We start from the raw sequence: 6170 nt of genomic DNA on the forward strand, positions 1-6170 counted from the left end.
TCATTGGTTACAACTCATTTTTAAATGTATTCATTTCAATTTTCCTCGTTATCTACAAGAACTTTTGGCCCATACTCCTCAAGATATCAATTAAGGCACTTAACACAATACTTCTTCTTTACTCCTTCAGTCAAAAGATCAATTGGAAAAAAAGCATTTTTGTTTAAAGCCCCTTCAGACTGGAATAACCTACCGTTAAATATACGATCCTTGACATCATTTCACATGTTTAAATATGGTTTGTTTTTTTTATGTTGAGCTAAATTGCACGTTTCAGATGATACTGATTTATCATTTATTATTTATTTAATCTAATAGTTTTGCTAGGCATGCATCTGTTTAATTGTCAATGGCCTGTTGCTGGCCACCTAGTGGTTGTGTTTAGTTTTGTTCCATATTCGTCTCTCTGGTGTTTATATGTTGATGTGTGTTGTATTAGTTGTCGTTTGTATGTAAGTCTGTTGTTGATCGTTGTTCTGTTTTGTTCTTGTATGTATTGTATGTTAGGACCCCCTTGAAAACGAGGTGATTCACCTCAAGGGGTTTATCCTAATAAAACAAATTTAATATCATTCCCAGAAACCCCAAATTTTTCTTCATATTGAATTTTTGGATATGGTGGACAAGCTTAGAGCTAACATAAGAACTGGAAGTGCTTCCCCTTTCAATGATTGGTCGCATCAGTCTCACTCAGGATGTTTGACGGGCAGGGGCGAAAAGGAAAAACGGGCACCTGCAAGACATGGGGACAAGAGGACAGCCAAAAGGGCACGTCTGCTCGTTTTCATCCGGCACATCGTCTTGTTTTGATCAATCAAGAAGGCAGCCAAAAGGGGCCATCCAGTGTTGCCAACTTAGTGACTTTGTCGCTATATTTAGCGACTTTTCAGACCCCTCTAGAGACTCTTTTTCAAAAAAGTGACTAGCGACAAATCTAGCGACTTTTTCTGATGTTATTGAAGACTTCTGGACACTCTGTTGTGAGAGCACGTATCATTCTTATTCTTCTGCTGTGGGCTCCTCTCTCGCCTCAAAGCACTCACAGACGGCCCAGTCCTCCCTCCCAGCAGCAGTCAGAGCAGGAGATATTAACCCCTCCACGTCCAGACTGCAAGTGAATCGCGCATCGCGAATCGCTGGTTTACAGTCAGGGCGGGATGTAAATGTAAAATTTTCTTTGTCTAATATAAATCACTGAAAGAAGGTTCATTTGTAGTTCTAAACATATTCAGGGTGTTTTTTTACTCAGTTTTTGTCTCTTCCACGACGTTATTCCTTTCTCCTACAGCAGCCATTACAATTACATGCATATGGACCATTATGCAAATTAGGCGATGATGTCATTTAGCGACTTCTAGCAACTTTTAGGACAGCCAATAGCTACTTTTCTTACTGAGGAGTTGGCAACAGTGGGGCCATCCTCTCATTTTCACCACTCAAGAGGGCAGCCAAAAGGGTACATCTGCTCATTTTCATCATTCAAGAGGGCAGCTGATAGGGCACATCCTCTCATTTTCGCTACTGCCCCTGCCCCCCACTTTGAGTTGGTAGTTTGGTTATGTGTGGCATTATTATCATTGTATTGATATGAAGCAACTTGTATGCATGAGTTACACATTTTCATAACATAGGCCTACTATGTCCCACCCTGCAAATTTTAAACTCAATAAAATGTCAACACTTTTCATTACTAATTTTAATACAGTTTACAGTCTATTGACAAAATAAATATTTTAATGGTTGCCAGATTTGTGTGTAGTCACTTTTAACAGTCACATTTGAAAAGTCGTCTATAGGCCTGTGTTATGACATAAGTAGACGTAAATACTAGGGCTGTAGTCAACCAAAGAAAATCTTGGTCGACTGAAGTCACACATAATCTTCAACTAATCAAATAGTTGTGGAAAAAAAAAATCTGCACGTTATTTTTACTTTTGCAGTGGTATGTCTGTGTCACTCTGCAGTTACACCTCCAAAATACTAGTCGGCGGTGGAGGACTGTGTTAAGTGCTGTAAAGTTTAGTTCAAATCAAACTTTATTTGTATAGTTGATTCAAAACACACATTAAATATGGCTTAATAGAGACAATTTCAAACACAAGTACACAAACTGGCTGCACTATAAATCTCAGAACTGACACATACACTTGTCTTTATCTGGACACATTTCCCCCACCAATACAACATGCTAACGTTATTAGCACAAGTCTATTGCATTTTACATTGAATAAACTAGCCCAGCATCTAGCGATCTTTTCCTCTTCTCATATAAAACCGGGGACAACGGCAACACTTAACAAAGGTAATGGCACACAATGTGGCTCCATTACAACTCACAACATTCACCAACAAAACAACTGTCTTATACTAAACACGTTTTCCAAGCAAATACAACATGCTAACGTTATTAGCTCTGTAATACTGTATACATTTATGGGGTGCCATTTGTAAAGTGTTTCATGCTGAAAATAACATCAACATTTTGCCACATTTAGCTTCAAACAATGTTTAAAAAAGTATTGTGAATTTTTTAACATCATCTTTTACCACATTTACAGCAATATTTGTTAACTTAGAAATATATTAAATAGTTAAATCTAAATATTAAATGTGGCACCTAAATGTTAAATGTTAAATCTAAATATTAAATCTAAATCTAAATGTTAAATCTAAATGCTAAATCTAAATCTAAATATTAAATCTAAATCTAAATCTAAATGTTAAATCTAAATGCTAAATATAAATATTTATATGCTAAATATAAATGTTAAATGTTAAATCTAAATGTTCTGGGTGAAACTAAATATTTAGCTAATATGCAAATTCACACTGCCGGTCACCGGAAGTACCAAAATAAAAGCTTGAGATGGTCAGACTGTGTTTATAGAATCAAATAACGAATTAAAACCAACTTATCGGGGGAAATGAACACTTGAACATACATTAGCGTAATAATAACTACCTAAAATAACAAGAAACATGTTTGGAGAAATTTTATTTGACGTGTAGTTTGATTTGTTAGTGTCCCTTCGGAGGGATTAACAACCTAAGCTAAGCTAACAACCGTTAGCTCTTAGCCCCGTTAGCAGTGTCTGTAATGACTCATTAACTCTTAAACGGTCCGTGAAAAAAATATTTTTTTCCAGAGGATGTCTTAGTTACAACATGATTGAGCTAGCAAAGCAGTTTTGTGTTGCGATGTGTGGTATTTATTCAGTTTTGGGAAATCACGATGTCTAGAAAGCATCAGTGGCTGTAGCAGCAGCAAAGCTATCAGGACGTCATCTGTTAAAAGTCTCCCGTTGTCGGATACGACATGAAACTACTCCAGTTAGCTCAATCATGTTGTAACTAAGACATCCACTGGAAAAAAATATTTTTTTCACGGACCGTTTAGAGTTAGTGAGTCATTACAGACACCGCTAACGGGGCTAACAGCTAACGGTTAGAAACACGTTTCTTGTTATTTTAGGTAGTTATTTTCACGTTAATGTATGTTCAAGTAAGAAGTAAGAAGCTAAATGTGGCAAAATGTTGATGTTATTTTCAGCGTGAGCCACTTTACAAACGGTACCCCATATACATTAGCCTAGCGACAAGCAGAGATTTCCTCTGCTCATATGAAGCCAGGATAAATCCCTGAAGGATAAATAACACACAAGATTTAAAATGCTATTTTAGTGGAGGCTTTACTGTCTTCACAATTTATTGTTTCTCATCTGTGAAATACAAGTAAATACAAGCAAATACAAATACACATTTCCACTGAGGGAATTGGTCTCAGCTTACAGAAACAGACAGGAGGTCTGCATTACCATGAAGCTGAGCCTGATGGTGGGCGAATCCAACTTTCTGTCAATAAAGTTATGGCTTGACTCGGTAACTTAGCCTGTCCCCCGCCGCAGGAAATAATGGATTAATCCTGGAAAGCTATTGATGTAGCACTTTTCTCCTTATGAAAGTAACACAGCGATTATTCGACTAATGAGAATTTGGTCGGATGAGAGTGTAGCGACCAAACGATCAACTAGTCGACCAGGAGACTACAGCTCTAGTACAGTAGCCCTATATGTACAAATAGTCCTGCCTTGAAGTCACTGAATTTTTTGAAACATATACATGTTTGGTTAACATTCGTAAAAAAGGAGGCGGCAGGAGATATGGAGCATCAAAGGCAAGGTAAGTAGGGCCTACTAAAATAATTATTTTTCAGAAATGTACTTGTCAACTGAATTATATCAAAGGGGTGATCCCTGTTTTTGTCAGAGCAGCATTTAGGACGTGGACCAGACGTTATCTGTCCGTGGCATTTCAAGCCCGATATAAGAACTGTAGGCTACAAAACATGGTGAGTAATTTAGTCATATATGTGTGATTATATTTTGGGGGAACATGTTCATGGTCATTTGAACTAGGCTCACTCAGAATTAAATAATAATGACTGAATGAATGGCCCTCGTTTGGAGATATATATATATATATATATATATATACACACACACACATATATATATATATATATAGGGAGAGAGAGAGAGAGAGAGAAGAAATTCTGAGCATATAAATTATATTGTCCCCCCGGTGCCCATGGTGCCTCAGTCCCTCAATCTGATATCTCTATATCTCCTTTCTCTTATTTCAAATGCTACCAAAATCAACACAGACATCTTTTTGAGAATAATGATTGAATATTTCTAATGGTGTTCAGACCAGTGAAATGATGAGTCTGCAGTGTTATAAAAACATGTTCTATTTCTATCTTTCAAAGAAAAAAAAAGAAATTCATTGTAGCACCTCTGCAGTTAACGTCAAACTGCTTTAGTTGCCGCGGCAGGTCTGTAAAACCAGGTCAGTGGCAGCTGCATCAAATAAATAGCCACCGGAAGTGCCTGATCTTGGAGACATTACAATAGTAATGTTTCACAGTTTGTATTGGTCCTAATACCCTCCTGCATCAAATGATAAAAGTAGGCTATACATTCATGAATTCAGTGGAACATTTTTTTTCAAGGTAAAAAGCAAAGTTTCAACATTTACAGTGGTCTCAGTAAAAGCATGTTAATATTCAATGTACATTTATCCAACATATTTAGTGTCTTCTCCTTAGTTTTTTGGGGTCAATCTTTTCAATAAAACACCTCTTAAGAGGATATTCTGATGTGTTATACCTTTAGTTTTGGTACTATTACCCAACACCAAACATTTTTGTTTATAACAACAGAAAACCTGAAAATACATACATTTGAAAAACATACAATTTCTTATGTCAGTGGTACACTTTGTATACTGTTGGTTTGTACAGAACTAGTAACTGAATAAAAGTTATGTTCTTTTGTGTCCATCCACTGTGGTAGGCTACAGTTCTATCCTTCCATGTGTACAGACTTTGAAAAGGGCAGAACAGCATATCTCTTATGTGCAATTTCTGGACTTTGATAGTGGATCACTGTGTTCAGCCTTGAACCTAAATCATCCTCAGATGTTTTTAGCCTCACTGTGAACAAACAAAACAGATAGCCTATGCCATCAAACGTCTGAATAGGCACTGTACTTGAAATGCTGGGAGAATCCCATCCACAAAAAAAATGCTAAATGCACATTATAAAGCTCATTTCTGCAGAACTTTGCTGAGTACTCTGTGCATAAGCCCACATGTAGAAAATGCAATGCAACCTACTTATTAAAATAAGAAGTCCACACTGAAAATACAGGTAGTCATAACATGATCCCATGCAACATGAAATAGAGCAACTGTTAAATGTTTAAATGGGCTCAGACCCTGTTAAAATGCCAGCAATTCCATCGTTCCATCGCTCTGAAAACAGGTGTTCACATCATATCACGTCCATACCATTCCGTGATTTTATGGAGCATTTGTAGCCCACACAGTACTGTGAAGTGTTGCTACTAACTTATAAGTTGTTATAATGACATAAAAAAGTTACGACTTGGCGTGACAAAAGCCCAACAACGTAGCATAAAACCTGTGTTTTACACTACCAGTCTACGAAGCATCAATAGCTCCCGCAGGGGCCAGCCCACTCCCACTGTGCAACACCTTCTGAGTGTGTGTGGTGGCGAGATTAGGCGTTCTCGCTCTGGCCATGCCCCCATTACTGCTGTCGCCTAGGAAACGGGGCGTGGATAATGCGCTGGTGAAGCAGGTGACT

The sequence above is a fragment of the Epinephelus lanceolatus genome, chromosome 9, assembly GCF_041903045.1.
Source record: "Epinephelus lanceolatus isolate andai-2023 chromosome 9, ASM4190304v1, whole genome shotgun sequence".
Classification (NCBI taxonomy): Eukaryota; Metazoa; Chordata; class Actinopteri; order Perciformes; family Serranidae; genus Epinephelus; species Epinephelus lanceolatus.